An 18,261-nucleotide genomic window follows, 5' to 3' on the forward strand; every position below is an offset into this window, starting at 1 on the left:
GGGGCGATGAGCAAGGTATCCCTAAGAAATAATGGGGTTGAAAGCCCTGTTAATACAGGAAGACAGATGAGTGTAACCTTATGTAAGCCAAATGAGGCCATAAATAATAACGGACAGAAATATAAAAAATCCAAATTGGGGGATGGGGAGAAAAAAGGGTTCCATATTGACTCTGTCAATTGCATATCATTTAAAGAGGATGTGTATCAAACGATGCTGGAAAGCTCCCAGTTTAATGAGATTACTTTTGGCGCCAATGATGATTTAGAAAGCATTTATACAATAGAATCCTCTGGCGGGGCTGATTCATACGAAGCGTATGGGAGCGATCCTTTTAATGATAAGATTTTGAATGGAACCTCATCTCCATATTCTACTTCTGAGGGGGATAATACTCCTGAAATTAATACTTCACTGATAGATGACATACCCGCCTCAGATGACCATCCATCAGAAGGCTTTGTAGCTAGAATGTGTACAGCCCTTTTAAAATCACTAGATGCCTCAGTAGAAAATCATATTACTCAGAGAAACTCATTTAAGCAAAAAGAATCCAAGGCCTCTGAAGTCTTCATTAAAAATCTTTTTAGGGATACTTTGCTGCGCCTGACTGATGACTCCTATCCTAACTCTGCTAGAAACTTTGATAATACCACAAAAAGCCGAGAAGTACACGATTCTCAAGAAAACCATGAGCCCCGACCCTCTATCACTCTAAAATTGAATGACCTCCCTTATAAAAACCATGAGACACCAACAACACTAGCGGATGGTACCCATTTAACCTCTTTGATCTCCTCAGAGGTCTCTGGATGCTGTTTTCACAATACTAAGACGACAGATTCAATCAAAATTAAAAGTGATATATTACACTCAAGCGACTGTCAAATGTTATCTGTGCTCTCAGACTCATTGAATACTATTAAAAAGGACATTGCTTCTTTTAACTCCACCCTGGCCAATTATGAGGACTTTAAAAGAAAAAACAATGTTAAAATACGAGGGATACCTGAGTCAGTCCAGGCCTTCCAATTAAAGAGTTACATATCCTCAATGGTCACCTCCTTATTCCCTGCTGCTAACGAGAATTATCTAATTGAAAAAACTTTTCGGATACGCAGACCACCTGAGTTACCGCAAGATTTAGCAAGAGATGTTATCGTGTCGTTTCATCCAAACTGGTTAAGAAGTGCGTTCCTTGGACTGTCTAAAGATCCAGAATTCAAATCTTCCCGCTATAGTCATCTATCCTTTTTTAAAGACTTATCAAAAAGCACCTTAAAAAAAAGGAAGTCATTCTCCTCTACTACACGTGAACTGCTACGTGCCAAGATTCCATATTTTTGGACACAATCTTCGACTCTATTGGTGAAATATGCAGAGAGGCTGGTCCCCATCACTTCTCCAGACGAAGGGACTGATTTCTTAGAATTTTTAAGATCCTCCGCAAAATCTTTTCCTCCTTGAACTCAGACTATCACCGCGACTGAAAAATTGCCTTTAATATTTGTACTTGTTCCAAGTTCTCACATTGGTCTTAATTACTAATGTATTCCACTTTTTAATATTCTGGAATTGAACCGGACATTCCCCCCAATAGGTCTTAGGGACATCAATGGTTGTCCCGGACGGGGCAGGCTACTATACCTCCTACATTCTACCTTATATATGTTTGTTAATTGACACATTGGAGGCGAATAAGGATAATTGTTTTTTTTTGCAGGTACTGATAAGAAGACTTTAAATCATTCTAGTAAGATACGCAACTGGTTGGTTACGTCGAGGTTGCAACTTTTAGTAGCTAACACAGATATGTGAAGTATAACATAATCCTGTGTATTGATTTTACTTCTACTGATATTTAACTTGACGATCACTCAAATGATTACTTGCATTTTTTAAGCTAATATGTAAAATTTTGTGATCTCTGATGTGTTGTGTATATAGTCTGCCTATTCCCCCATGCTTGGGGGTTTCCCTGTCTTTACAGGGAATTATGTTTCCCTACCCTTCCTATGTTTTGTATTCCCTTCCTTTCCTCAAAAATTTGAAACTCTAATAAAGATTATTGGAAAATAAAAGCATGAGTTTGCAACTACTTTACTTTTGGAGAAAATTCAAAACATTCATTACTCAAAAGAGCCCAATAGCAAAAACCAGCATTTTGAATGAAGAATCACATTTCTTGGTAGAATCATGCAGGATTGAAATTTTTGATGGATTTTTACTCCTCTCAACAGCCCAAACAAGTTTCTAAAAGTATGAGTTTGCAACTACTTTACTTTTGGAGAAAATTCAAAACATTCATTATTCAATAGAGCCCAATAGCAAAAACCAGCGTTTTGAATGAAGAATCACATTTCTTGGTAAAATCATGCAGGATTGAAATTTTTGATGGTTTTTTACTCCTCTCAACAGCCCAAACAAGTTTCTAAAAGGATGAGTTTGCAACTACTTTACTTTTGGAGAAAATTCAAAACATTCATTATTCAATAGAGCCCAATAGCAAAAATCAGGTTTTGAATGAAGAATCACATTTCTTGGTAGAATCATGCAGGATTGAAATTTTTGATGGTTTTTTACTCCTCTCAACAGCCCAAACAAGTTTCTAAAAGGATGAGTTTGCAACTACTTTACTTTTGGAGAAAATTCAAAACATTCATTATTCAATAGGGCCCAAACTATCAAAAACCAGCGGTTTCAATGAACACACATTTCTTTGTAGAATGATGCAGGACTGAAATTTTTGATGTTTTTCTACTCCTCTCATGAGCCCAAACAAGTCTCTAAAAGCATGAGTTTGCAACTACTTTACTTTTGGAGAAAATTCAAAACATTCATTATTCAATAGAGCCCAATAGCAAAAATCAGGTTTTGAATGAAGAATCACATTTCTTGGTAGAATCATGCAGGATTGAAATTTTTGATGGTTTTTTACTCCTCTCAACAGCACAAACAAGTTTCTAAAAGGATGAGTTTCCAACTACTTTACTTTTGGAGAAAATTCAAAACATTCATTATTCAATAGAGCCCAATAGCAAAAACCAGCGTTTTGAATGAAGAATCACATTTCTTGGTAGAATCATGCAGGATTGAAATTTTTGATGGTTTTTTACTCCTCTCAACAGCCCAAACAAGTTTCTAAAAGGATGAGTTTGCAACTACTTTACTTTTGGAGAAAATTCAAAACATTCATTATTCAATAGGGCCCAAACTATCAAAAACCAGCGGTTTGAATGAACACACATTTCTTGGTAGAATCATGCAGGACTGAAATTTTTGATGTTTTTCTACTCCTCTCATGAGCCCAAACAAGTCTCTAAAAGCATGAGTTTGCAACTACTTTACTTTTGGAGAAAATTCAAAACATTCATTACTCAAAAGAGCCCAATAGCAAAAATCAGGTTTTGAATGAAGAATCACATTTCTTGGTAGAATCATGCAGGATTGAAATTTTTGATGGTTTTTTACTCCTCTCAACAGCCCAAACAAGTTTCTAAAAGGATGAGTTTGCAACTACTTTACTTTTGGAGAAAATTCAAAACATTCATTATTCAATAGGGCCCAAACTATCAAAAACCAGCGGTTTCAATGAACACACATTTCTTGGTAGAATCATGCAGGACTGAAATTTTTGATGTTTTTCTACTCCTCTCATGAGCCCAAACAAGTCTCTAAAAGCATGAGTTTGCAACTACTTTACTTTTGGAGAAAATTCAAAACATTCATTATTCAATAGAGCCCAATAGCAAAAATCAGGTTTTGAATGAAGAATCACATTTCTTGGTAAAATCATGCAGGATTGAAATTTTTGATGGTTTTTTACTCCTCTCAACAGCCCAAACAAGTTTCTAAAAGGATGAGTTTGCAACTACTTTACTTTTGGAGAAAATTCAAAACATTCATTATTCAATAGGGCCCAAACTATCAAAAACCAGCGGTTTGAATGAACACACATTTCTTGGTAGAATCATGCAGGACTGAAATTTTTTATGTTTTTCTACTCCTCTCATGAGCCCAAACAAGTCTCTAAAAGCATGAGTTTGCAACTACTTTACTTTTGGAGAAAATTCAAAACATTCATTACTCAAAAGAGCCCAATAGCAAAAACCAGCGTTTTGAATGAAGAATCACATTTCTTGGTAGAATCATGCAGGATTGAAATTTTTGATGGTTTTTTACTCCTCTCAACAGCCCAAACAAGTTTCTAAAAGGATGAGTTTGCAACTACTTTACTTTTGGAGAAAATTCAAAACATTCATTATTCAATAGGGCCCAAACTATCAAAAACCAGCGGTTTCAATGAACACACATTTCTTGGTAGAATCATGCAGGACTGAAATTTTTGATGTTTTTCTACTCCTCTCATGAGCCCAAACAAGTCTCTAAAAGCATGAGTTTGCAACTACTTTACTTTTGGATAAAATTCAAAACATTCATTATTCAATAGAGCCCAATAGCAAAAATCAGGTTTTGAATGAAGAATCACATTTCTTGGTAAAATCATGCAGGATTGAAATTTTTGATGGTTTTTTACTCCTCTCAACAGCCCAAACAAGTTTCTAAAAGGATGAGTTTGCAACTACTTTACTTTTGGAGAAAATTCAAAACATTCATTATTCAATAGGGCCCAAACTATCAAAAACCAGCGGTTTCAATGAACACACATTTCTTGGTAGAATCATGCAGGACTGAAATTTTTGATGTTTTTCTACTCCTCTCATGAGCCCAAACAAGTCTCTAAAAGCATGAGTTTGCAACTACTTTACTTTTGGAGAAAATTCAAAACATTCATTATTCAATAGAGCCCAATAGCAAAAATCAGGTTTTGAATGAAGAATCACATTTCTTGGTAGAATCATGCAGGATTGAAATTTTTGATGGTTTTTTACTCCTCTCAACACCACAAACAAGTTTCTAAAAGGATGAGTTTCCAACTACTTTACTTTTGGAGAAAATTCAAAACATTCATTATTCAATAGAGCCCAATAGCAAAAACCAGCGTTTTGAATGAAGAATCACATTTCTTGGTAGAACCATGCAGGATTGAAATTTTTGATGGTTTTTTACTCCTCTCAACAGCCCAAACAAGTTTCTAAAAGGATGAGTTTGCAACTACTTTACTTTTGGAGAAAATTCAAAACATTCATTATTCAATAGGGCCCAAACTATGAAAAACCAGCGGTTTGAATGAACACACATTTCTTGGTAGAATCATGCAGGACTGAAATTTTTGATGTTTTTCTACTCCTCTCATGAGCCCAAACAAGTCTCTAAAAGCATGAGTTTGCAACTACTTTACTTTTGGAGAAAATTCAAAACATTCATTATTCAATAGAGCCCAATAGCAAAAATCAGGTTTTGAATGAAGAATCACATTTCTTGGTAAAATCATGCAGGATTGAAATTTTTGATGGTTTTTTACTCCTTTCAACAGCCCAAACAAGTTTCTAAAAGGATGAGTTTGCAACTACTTTACTTTTGGAGAAAATTCAAAACATTCATTATTCAATAGGGCCCAAACTATCAAAAACCAGCGGTTTGAATGAACACACATTTCTTGGTAGAATCATGCAGGACTGAAATTTTTGATGTTTTTCTACTCCTCTCATGAGCCCAAACAAGTCTCTAAAAGCATGAGTTTGCAACTACTTTACTTTTGGAGAAAATTCAAAACATTCATTACTCAAAAGAGCCCAATAGCAAAAACCAGCATTTTGAATGAAGAATCACATTTCTTGGTAGAATCATGCAGGATTGAAATTTTTGATGGATTTTTACTCCTCTCAACAGCCCAAACAAGTTTCTAAAAGGATGAGTTTGCAACTACTTTACTTTTGGAGAAAATTCAAAACATTCATTATTCAATAGAGCCCAATAGCAAAAACCAGCGTTTTGAATGAAGAATCACATTTCTTGGTAAAATCATGCAGGATTGAAATTTTTGATGGTTTTTTACTCCTCTCAACAGCCCAAACAAGTTTCTAAAAGGATGAGTTTGCAACTACTTTACTTTTGGAGAAAATTCAAAACATTCATTATTCAATAGAGCCCAATAGCAAAAATCAGGTTTTGAATGAAGAATCACATTTCTTGGTAGAATCATGCAGGATTGAAATTTTTGATGGTTTTTTACTCCTCTCAACAGCCCAAACAAGTTTCTAAAAGGATGAGTTTGCAACTACTTTACTTTTGGAGAAAATTCAAAACATTCATTATTCAATAGGGCCCAAACTATCAAAAACCAGCGGTTTCAATGAACACACATTTCTTGGTAGAATGATGCAGGACTGAAATTTTTGATGTTTTTCTACTCCTCTCATGAGCCCAAACAAGTCTCTAAAAGCATGAGTTTGCAACTACTTTACTTTTGGAGAAAATTCAAAACATTCATTATTCAATAGAGCCCAATAGCAAAAATCAGGTTTTGAATGAAGAATCACATTTCTTGGTAGAATCATGCAGGATTGAAATTTTTGATGGTTTTTTACTCCTCTCAACAGCATAAACAAGTTTCTAAAAGGATGAGTTTCCAACTACTTTACTTTTGGAGAAAATTCAAAACATTCATTATTCAATAGAGCCCAATAGCAAAAATCAGGTTTTGAATAAAGAATCACATTTCTTGGTAGAATCATGCAGGATTAAAATTTTTGATGGTTTTTTACTCCTCTCAACAGCCCAAACAAGTTTCTAAAAGGATGAGTTTGCAACTACTTTACTTTTGGAGAAAATTCAAAACATTCATTATTCAATAGGGCCCAAAATATCAAAAACCAGCGGTTTGAATGAACACACATTTCTTGGTAGAATCGTGCAGGACTGAAATTTTTGATGTTTTTCTACTCCTCTCATGAGCCCAAACAAGTCTCTAAAAGCATGAGTTTGCAACTACTTTACTTTTGGAGAAAATTCAAAACATTCATTATTCAATAGAGCCCAATAGCAAAAATCAGGTTTTGAATGAAGAATCACATTTCTTGGTAAAATCATGCAGGATTGAAATTTTTGATGGTTTTTTACTCCTCTCAACAGCCCAAACAAGTTTCTAAAAGGATGAGTTTGTAACTACTTTACTTTTGGAGAAAATTCAAAACATTCATTATTCAATAGGGCCCAAACTATCAAAAACCAGCGGTTTCAATGAACACACATTTCTTGGTAGAACCATGCAGGACTGAAATTTTTGATGTTTTTCTACTACTCTCATGAGCCCAAACAAGTCTCTAAAAGCATGAGTTTGCAACTACTTTACTTTTGGAGAAAATTCAAAACATTCATTATTCAATAGAGCCCAATAGCAAAAATCAGGTTTTGAATGAAGAATCACATTTCTTGGTAGAATCATGCAGGATTGAAATTTTTGATGGTTTTTTACTCCTCTCAACAGCCCAAACAAGTTTCTAAAAGGATGAGTTTGCAACTACTTTACTTTTGGAGAAAATTCAAAACATTCATTATTCAATAGGGCCCAAACTATCAAAAACCAGCGGTTTCAATGAACACACATTTCTTGGTAGAATCATGCAGGACTGAAATTTTTGATGTTTTTCTACTCCTCTCATGAGCCCAAACAAGTCTCTAAAAGCATGAGTTTGCAACTACTTTACTTTTGGAGAAAATTCAAAACATTCATTATTCAATAGAGCCCAATAGCAAAAATCAGGTTTTGAATGAAGAATCACATTTCTTGGTAAAATCATGCAGGATTGAAATTTTTGATGGTTTTTTACTCCTCTCAACCGCCCAAACAAGTTTCAAAAAGGATGAGTTTGCAACTACTTTACTTTTGGAGAAAATTCAAAACATTCATTATTCAATAGGGCCCAAACTATCAAAAACCAGCGGTTTCAATGAACACACATTTCTTGGTAGAATCATGCAGGACTGAAATTTTTGATGTTTTTCTACTCCTCTCATGAGCCCAAACAAGTCTCTAAAAGCATGAGTTTGCAACTACTTTACTTTTGGAGAAAATTCAAAACATTCATTATTCAATAGGGCCCAAACTATCAAAAACCAGCGGTTTCAATGAACACACATTTCTTGGTAGAATCATGCAGGACTGAAATTTTTGATGTTTTTCTACTCCTCTCATGAGCCCAAACAAGTCTCTAAAAGCATGAGTTTGCAACTACTTTACTTTTGGAGAAAATTCAAAACATTCATTACTCAAAAGAGCCCAATAGCAAAAACCAGCGTTTTGAATGAAGAATCACATTTCTTGGTAGAATCATGCAGGATTGAAATTTTTGATGGTTTTTTACTCCTCTCAACAGCCCAAACAAGTTTCTAAAAGGATGAGTTTGCAACTACTTTACTTTTGGAGAAAATTCAAAACATTCATTATTCAATAGGGCCCAAACTATCAAAAACCAGCGGTTTCAATGAACACACATTTCTTGGTAGAATCATGCAGGACTGAAATTTTTGATGTTTTTCTACTCCTCTCATGAGCCCAAACAAGTCTCTAAAAGCATGAGTTTGCAACTACTTTACTTTTGGAGAAAATTCAAAACATTCATTATTCAATAGAGCCCAATAGCAAAAATCAGGTTTTGAATGAAGAATCACATTTCTTGGTAAAATCATGCAGGATTGAAATTTTTGATGGTTTTTTACTCCTCTCAACAGCCCAAACAAGTTTCTAAAAGGATGAGTTTGCAACTACTTTACTTTTGGAGAAAATTCAAAACATTCATTATTCAATAGGGCCCAAACTATCAAAAACCAGCGGTTTGAATGAACACACATTTCTTGGTAGAATCATGCAGGACTGAAATTTTTTATGTTTTTCTACTCCTCTCATGAGCCCAAACAAGTCTCTAAAAGCATGAGTTTGCAACTACTTTACTTTTGGAGAAAATTCAAAACATTCATTACTCAAAAGAGCCCAATAGCAAAAACCAGCGTTTTGAATGAAGAATCACATTTCTTGGTAGAATCATGCAGGATTGAAATTTTTGATGGTTTTTTACTCCTCTCAACAGCCCAAACAAGTTTCTAAAAGGATGAGTTTGCAACTACTTTACTTTTGGAGAAAATTCAAAACATTCATTATTCAATAGGGCCCAAACTATCAAAAACCAGCGGTTTCAATGAACACACATTTCTTGGTAGAATCATGCAGGACTGAAATTTTTGATGTTTTTCTACTCCTCTCATGAGCCCAAACAAGTCTCTAAAAGCATGAGTTTGCAACTACTTTACTTTTGGATAAAATTCAAAACATTCATTATTCAATAGAGCCCAATAGCAAAAATCAGGTTTTGAATGAAGAATCACATTTCTTGGTAAAATCATGCAGGATTGAAATTTTTGATGGTTTTTTACTCCTCTCAACAGCCCAAACAAGTTTCTAAAAGGATGAGTTTGCAACTACTTTACTTTTGGAGAAAATTCAAAACATTCATTATTCAATAGGGCCCAAACTATCAAAAACCAGCGGTTTCAATGAACACACATTTCTTGGTAGAATCATGCAGGACTGAAATTTTTGATGTTTTTCTACTCCTCTCATGAGCCCAAACAAGTCTCTAAAAGCATGAGTTTGCAACTACTTTACTTTTGGAGAAAATTCAAAACATTCATTATTCAATAGAGCCCAATAGCAAAAATCAGGTTTTGAATGAAGAATCACATTTCTTGGTAGAATCATGCAGGATTGAAATTTTTGATGGTTTTTTACTCCTCTCAACACCACAAACAAGTTTCTAAAAGGATGAGTTTCCAACTACTTTACTTTTGGAGAAAATTCAAAACATTCATTATTCAATAGAGCCCAATAGCAAAAACCAGCGTTTTGAATGAAGAATCACATTTCTTGGTAGAACCATGCAGGATTGAAATTTTTGATGGTTTTTTACTCCTCTCAACAGCCCAAACAAGTTTCTAAAAGGATGAGTTTGCAACTACTTTACTTTTGGAGAAAATTCAAAACATTCATTATTCAATAGGGCCCAAACTATGAAAAACCAGCGGTTTGAATGAACACACATTTCTTGGTAGAATCATGCAGGACTGAAATTTTTGATGTTTTTCTACTCCTCTCATGAGCCCAAACAAGTCTCTAAAAGCATGAGTTTGCAACTACTTTACTTTTGGAGAAAATTCAAAACATTCATTATTCAATAGAGCCCAATAGCAAAAATCAGGTTTTGAATGAAGAATCACATTTCTTGGTAAAATCATGCAGGATTGAAATTTTTGATGGTTTTTTACTCCTTTCAACAGCCCAAACAAGTTTCTAAAAGGATGAGTTTGCAACTACTTTACTTTTGGAGAAAATTCAAAACATTCATTATTCAATAGGGCCCAAACTATCAAAAACCAGCGGTTTGAATGAACACACATTTCTTGGTAGAATCATGCAGGACTGAAATTTTTGATGTTTTTCTACTCCTCTCATGAGCCCAAACAAGTCTCTAAAAGCATGAGTTTGCAACTACTTTACTTTTGGAGAAAATTCAAAACATTCATTACTCAAAAGAGCCCAATAGCAAAAACCAGCATTTTGAATGAAGAATCACATTTCTTGGTAGAATCATGCAGGATTGAAATTTTTGATGGATTTTTACTCCTCTCAACAGCCCAAACAAGTTTCTAAAAGGATGAGTTTGCAACTACTTTACTTTTGGAGAAAATTCAAAACATTCATTATTCAATAGAGCCCAATAGCAAAAACCAGCGTTTTGAATGAAGAATCACATTTCTTGGTAAAATCATGCAGGATTGAAATTTTTGATGGTTTTTTACTCCTCTCAACAGCCCAAACAAGTTTCTAAAAGGATGAGTTTGCAACTACTTTACTTTTGGAGAAAATTCAAAACATTCATTATTCAATAGAGCCCAATAGCAAAAATCAGGTTTTGAATGAAGAATCACATTTCTTGGTAGAATCATGCAGGATTGAAATTTTTGATGGTTTTTTACTCCTCTCAACAGCCCAAACAAGTTTCTAAAAGGATGAGTTTGCAACTACTTTACTTTTGGAGAAAATTCAAAACATTCATTATTCAATAGGGCCCAAACTATCAAAAACCAGCGGTTTCAATGAACACACATTTCTTGGTAGAATGATGCAGGACTGAAATTTTTGATGTTTTTCTACTCCTCTCATGAGCCCAAACAAGTCTCTAAAAGCATGAGTTTGCAACTACTTTACTTTTGGAGAAAATTCAAAACATTCATTATTCAATAGAGCCCAATAGCAAAAATCAGGTTTTGAATGAAGAATCACATTTCTTGGTAGAATCATGCAGGATTGAAATTTTTGATGGTTTTTTACTCCTCTCAACAGCATAAACAAGTTTCTAAAAGGATGAGTTTCCAACTACTTTACTTTTGGAGAAAATTCAAAACATTCATTATTCAATAGAGCCCAATAGCAAAAATCAGGTTTTGAATAAAGAATCACATTTCTTGGTAGAATCATGCAGGATTAAAATTTTTGATGGTTTTTTACTCCTCTCAACAGCCCAAACAAGTTTCTAAAAGGATGAGTTTGCAACTACTTTACTTTTGGAGAAAATTCAAAACATTCATTATTCAATAGGGCCCAAAATATCAAAAACCAGCGGTTTGAATGAACACACATTTCTTGGTAGAATCGTGCAGGACTGAAATTTTTGATGTTTTTCTACTCCTCTCATGAGCCCAAACAAGTCTCTAAAAGCATGAGTTTGCAACTACTTTACTTTTGGAGAAAATTCAAAACATTCATTATTCAATAGAGCCCAATAGCAAAAATCAGGTTTTGAATGAAGAATCACATTTCTTGGTAAAATCATGCAGGATTGAAATTTTTGATGGTTTTTTACTCCTCTCAACAGCCCAAACAAGTTTCTAAAAGGATGAGTTTGTAACTACTTTACTTTTGGAGAAAATTCAAAACATTCATTATTCAATAGGGCCCAAACTATCAAAAACCAGCGGTTTCAATGAACACACATTTCTTGGTAGAACCATGCAGGACTGAAATTTTTGATGTTTTTCTACTACTCTCATGAGCCCAAACAAGTCTCTAAAAGCATGAGTTTGCAACTACTTTACTTTTGGAGAAAATTCAAAACATTCATTATTCAATAGAGCCCAATAGCAAAAATCAGGTTTTGAATGAAGAATCACATTTCTTGGTAGAATCATGCAGGATTGAAATTTTTGATGGTTTTTTACTCCTCTCAACAGCCCAAACAAGTTTCTAAAAGGATGAGTTTGCAACTACTTTACTTTTGGAGAAAATTCAAAACATTCATTATTCAATAGGGCCCAAACTATCAAAAACCAGCGGTTTCAATGAACACACATTTCTTGGTAGAATCATGCAGGACTGAAATTTTTGATGTTTTTCTACTCCTCTCATGAGCCCAAACAAGTCTCTAAAAGCATGAGTTTGCAACTACTTTACTTTTGGAGAAAATTCAAAACATTCATTATTCAATAGAGCCCAATAGCAAAAATCAGGTTTTGAATGAAGAATCACATTTCTTGGTAAAATCATGCAGGATTGAAATTTTTGATGGTTTTTTACTCCTCTCAACCGCCCAAACAAGTTTCAAAAAGGATGAGTTTGCAACTACTTTACTTTTGGAGAAAATTCAAAACATTCATTATTCAATAGGGCCCAAACTATCAAAAACCAGCGGTTTCAATGAACACACATTTCTTGGTAGAATCATGCAGGACTGAAATTTTTGATGTTTTTCTACTCCTCTCATGAGCCCAAACAAGTCTCTAAAAGCATGAGTTTGCAACTACTTTACTTTTGGAGAAAATTCAAAACATTCATTATTCAATAGAGCCCAATAGCAAAAATCAGGTTTTGAATGAAGAATCACATTTCTTGGTAGAATCATGCAGGATTGAAATTTATGATGGTTTTTTACTCCTCTCAACAGCCCAAACAAGTTTCTAAAAGGATGAGTTTGCAACTACTTTACTTTTGGAGAAAATTCAAAACATTCATTATTCAATAGGGCCCAAACTATCAAAAACCAGCGGTTTCAATGAACACACATTTCTTGGTAGAATCATGCAGGACTGAAATTTTTGATGTTTTTCTACTCCTCTCATGAGCCCAAACAAGTCTCTAAAAGCATGAGTTTGCAACTACTTTACTTTTGGAGAAAATTCAAAACATTCATTATTCAATAGAGCCCAATAGCAAAAATCAGGTTTTGAATGAAGAATCACATTTCTTGGTAAAATCATGCAGGATTGAAATTTTTGATGGTTTTTTTACTCCTCTCAACCGCCCAAACAAGTTTCAAAAAGGATGAGTTTGCAACTACTTTACTTTTGGAGAAAATTCAAAACATTCATTATTCAATAGGGCCCAAACTATCAAAAACCAGCGGTTTCAATGAACACACATTTCTTGGTAGAATCATGCAGGACTGAAATTTTTGATGTTTTTCTACTCCTCTCATGAGCCCAAACAAGTCTCTAAAAGCATGAGTTTGCAACTACTTTACTTTTGGAGAAAATTCAAAACATTGGGGGGGCGTGGCCAGCGTCTGAGCTGAATGGAAGCCTGAGCTCTGAGCTCCTCCACAGGGCAGCCTACCAAGCGCTATTAACAAGCGACTTACAAGCCAGGACTGGCTGAAAACTTGTGGGAACCTCCATAGGCACCAGCGGTGCCCCCACATAATGGATCCGCTTAATAGAAAAGCAGGAAAATCAAAAAATCTGGAGCGCTCTCCCCTCATGCTGAGGAGCCAAGATGGCGCCCGCCACACAGCAGCCACAGCCTGCAGCCCCAGCCTGAGCGGCGCACAGCGGGAGAGAACGCCACAGAGACTGAAACACGCAGTATTCAAGTCAGGGGGTAAGTCTGCCCCCATCCCTGCAAAAACCGCCGCTCCATATATTAAAGAAAGCGCTAAATTCAGTGTTAAAAGTAGCGCTGAGAAGAAGGAGGCAAAATATCGCGAGATTAACCGGGAAACAGACGGGATTGCGCAGCAAGTACGCAAATTGCGTACCTTAAGCAAAAATCTTGCGCAGCCTGTGAAATCTTGCACAGCAGCAACGCTCACAGCCGCTATGGAGGCCACAAATACAATAAGGGCCTCCTCATCTTGTCCAGATATCTCCACAATTTCAGACACCCCTCTAACGCCACCACAGAGGGAACTGTCCCCTGCCTCACAAAATAGCTGCAGATTAAGCAGTAGCTCGGCTGAGCTGCAAAGTGAGACGCAGATGGAGGACTTCTGCACTCCAGATAACCCCATGCCTGAAAACTTTTTACATGTTTTGACTGAGGTAGAGGCTACCAACAAAGCAGCTTCAGAAATGTTCATAAAAAATATGGTGTGCCTTCTTGCAAAGACATTCCAAAAACAACTAGAGGGATATAATACAAACCTCCAAAACAATATAGACAGTCTGGGTCAGAGGGTGAATCACTTGGAGTCGAAAATGGAGGAGATAGTCCAGTCTCACAACAATTTGATAGACGAACATTATGCCTTAGAGAAAGAAGTTACCTTCCTAAAGTCAAGACTGATAGAACAAGAGGACAGGAGTAGGAGAAACAACCTTAAATTCAGAGGAATACCTGAGAATGTCAAGGACAGAGATCTTGATTCATATGTGCAAAAAATGCTCCATGCTATGCTCCCAGGTGCTTCCAAAGGAGACCTCTTAATAGAACGCATACACAGACTACCTAAGTCCAAATATGCCCCTGAAAGAGCTCCGCGGGATGTTATTGCATTCTTTCACTATTTTCTGACAAAGGAGGACATTTTGAGGAAGAGCAAGCAGTCACCCATCTTACCAAGACCATATGAGGGTATTAAGATCTTTGCAGACTTTTCAAAAGCCACGTTGCAAAAAAGGAGAGACTTTTTCCCTATCACTGCACACCTACGGGAGCACAGGGTGCTATACAGATGGGGCTTTCCTACAAAAATATTGGTCATGAAGGAAAACACTACTTTTGCCTTATCTAACATTGATAACTGTGATAGATTCTTTCAGGACCTTGGTATTCCTCCAATGAAGAACTCATCTTTATCCTACAATCAAGAGAGGAGCAACTCTTCACGACAGCCAAGACGTTTGTCACAGTCCTGGACCACACAAAAGAAAAGATAATGGACTTGGTAGGTGTTGACCCTGGCTCTTGGCCTGAACTTTCATCCCCAAACACTAACCGAGAGATTTCTCTTGGTATCATTTCTTTTGAGAAATTCACCTTCCTTGTTAACAAGTTTGTTTTGTTCTAGGTTATTCCAGGTTATAACATGTTTCTATTCACAGGCACACCAGGCACTGACAACAAATTTCTAGAGAAATACCACTCTTCTTGGATATATGTCCAGATGGACTATTCTATCTTATTGAGTTATTTAACACATTTCTTTCTTTTTGATATATTATGGAGTTGAAAATCCTATCATTTAATGTAAATGGGCTTAATAGTCCCTTTAAAAGGTATGCTCTGTGGAAGGAGATCAAAAGATTGAAAGCAAATGTTGCTATGATACAGGAAACCCACCTCCTGGAAACTGATAATAACAGATTTAAAAACAAAGATTATCCTCAGATTTTCTTCTCCAACAACGAGGGAGGGAAAAAAGCTGGGGTGGCCATTGCCTTCCACAGAGACCTACCAGTGGTTATTTCAGATGTTTATAAAGACAATAAAGGCAGATATTTAATCATCAATTTTACCTTGGAGGGAATGGAATACACTGTGGTTAATGTATACGCCCCTAATGTGAGACAAATTAGCTTTCTCAATAAAGTCAAAAGAAAATTATCCAAATTTAGCAAGGGACAAATCATATGGGGGGGAGACTTTAATTGTATTGTTGACCCAAGCACTGATTGCTCATCCTCTGCTCCATACTACAGAAGTGTGAATTTGGGGAAGTGGCTGAGCAATGCTAACCTGCACGACAGTTGTAAAATATTGAACCCTAATTCTAGAGAATACACCAGATTCTGCCCACACAACAGATCTTATACCAAAATAGATCATATATTTACCAGTTTTTCCTTACTAGATTCGTATATAGATTTCCAAACTGGCCCCATCACATGGTCGGACCATGCTCCAATTCTATTAACATTACAGGTTTCCTCTTCGACTCAAAGACACTACAATTGGAGATATAGCAAATTTGTAGTAGACTCCCCAGATAATATAGCAACAATAAAAAACACTATAATGAATTATTTTAAAGAAAATGACTCCCAGGAAATCTCCCCTGAAACCTTATGGTTAGCACATAAATGTGTCATTAGAGGCCACTTAATTCAGATGGCCTCAAGACAAAAGAGGGAAAGAGAGAGCAAACAGAGGCTGTTACTAGAACAAATCAAAAAACTTGAAGACCAGGCCAAAGTGGAAAAATCTTTTACTAAATACAAGGAGTTATACTCCCTTAGATTGGAATTTAGAAATCTTCTCATAAATATTTACGAAAAAAAGACTCTGTTTAACAGGGCAGGGTTCTACATAAATAACAACAAAAACTCAAAAACTATGGCAAATAGATTCAAACCCATAAATAAAAAGCATTTAATTAAAAAACTTTCCCAGAACTCAGTGAATATAGAAAAGCCAAGGGACATAGCTTTGGCTTTTGAAAAATACTACTCAAACCTTTACAATATAGGGAAAAATGGGACTTATCCCCCTCCTACAGAGGAGATGATAGATAATTTCCTGGGAGGAGTAGAGTTGAGATCTCTGTCTTCTGAGCAAAGGGAAATGCTTGATGCACCCTTCTCTGAGGGAGAGGTCTCTCTGGCAATAAAAAATCTCAAATGTAATAAGGCTCCTGGTCCAGACGGATTCCCTGTGGAATATTATAAAACATTTCAGGAAAATCTGGTCCCCTATTTAACAAACACCCTAAATTTTATAAAATCAAAAGGAACATGTAGTGCAGATATGCTGAGAGCCACCATAGTGGTAATCCCCAAACCGGACAAAGATCCCACCAAGATAGAAAACTATAGACCCATATCCCTCCTGAATGCAGACATCAAGGTCTATGCAAAAATACTGGCAGAAAGGGTGCAGGATGTTATCCAATATCTCATACATCCCGATCAAGTGGGTTTTGTAAAATTTAGACAGACTTCTGACAGTTCAAGAAGTGTCTTGCACCATATACACTTTTGTAACAAGAAAAAAATTCCCAGTCTGTTTGTGGCCCTTGATGCGGAGAAAGCTTTTGACCGCATCAATTGGACATATGCATTCGCAGTATTAAAGAAGATGGGTTTTGGTGAGGAGATGTTGAAAAGTGTTCAGGCTCTGTACTCCCAACCGTCTGCCTCTGTGCTGGTCAATAGCACGATGTCAGGGAAATTTGACATAACAAACGGAACAAGACAGGGATGCCCTCTGTCCCCAATTATTTTTATCCTGAGTCTGGAACCACTGGCTCAAAGGATAAGGGACTCGAGTGAGGTGAGGGGAGTACGGTTGGGAGATGTAGAGCATAAAATAAATTTATATGCAGACGATATCATACTCACACTGACAGATCCTGTTGAGTCGTTGAAGGCGACTTGGGACATCATAGAGTTGTTTGGTTCAATATCATATTATAAACTCAATGTAAAAAAGACTAACGTTTTGTCACTATTTATTTCAGCCCCTATAAAACAGCAATTACAAGATAAGTACCCTTTTACTTGGGACTGCACTAAAATCCCATATCTAGGAATTTGGCTCACAAGCGACCTCACACACACAAGTGAGGTAAACATAGATAGCCTTTTGAAATCCCTTGACACTAAGTTGGGAGAATTGTCAAAAACCCCAGCCACTTGGTTGGGAAGAATAGTACTATATAAGATGTTCTGCCTCCCAAAGGTGTTGTTTTTGTACAGGAATGTCCCTCTGCCTTTATCAATGCAACACATACAAAAATTAACTCATCAAATGAACAGATTTATTTGGAATAATAAAAAGCCTAGGGTAAAGAAACACACACTACTTAAATCTAGAGAAAATGGGGGGATAGCCCTTCCAGACTTGGAGGCGTATTACTTTGCCACCACAACTGAATTGACAAAAATGTGGCTCACAGAACAGACAGAATTGGGATGGCCAAAAATTGAAAGAGATTTAATGCCTAATAAAGAACCGACACTTTATGTTTCCTATTTTCTTCTGCACAGAGGAGAGATTGGAGACATAGAAAACCCAATACTCAGAGCCTCTGTGCAGAGCTGGTCACATATGTGCAGGAGAAGGTTTAATGTCTCCCCTGTTTCAACCAAAAGACT

The sequence above is a fragment of the Dendrobates tinctorius genome, unplaced genomic scaffold (genome assembly GCF_039654945.1).
Source record: "Dendrobates tinctorius isolate UK_male_01 unplaced genomic scaffold, ASM3965494v1 ptg000012l, whole genome shotgun sequence".
Lineage (NCBI taxonomy): Eukaryota > Metazoa > Chordata > Amphibia > Anura > Dendrobatidae > Dendrobates > Dendrobates tinctorius.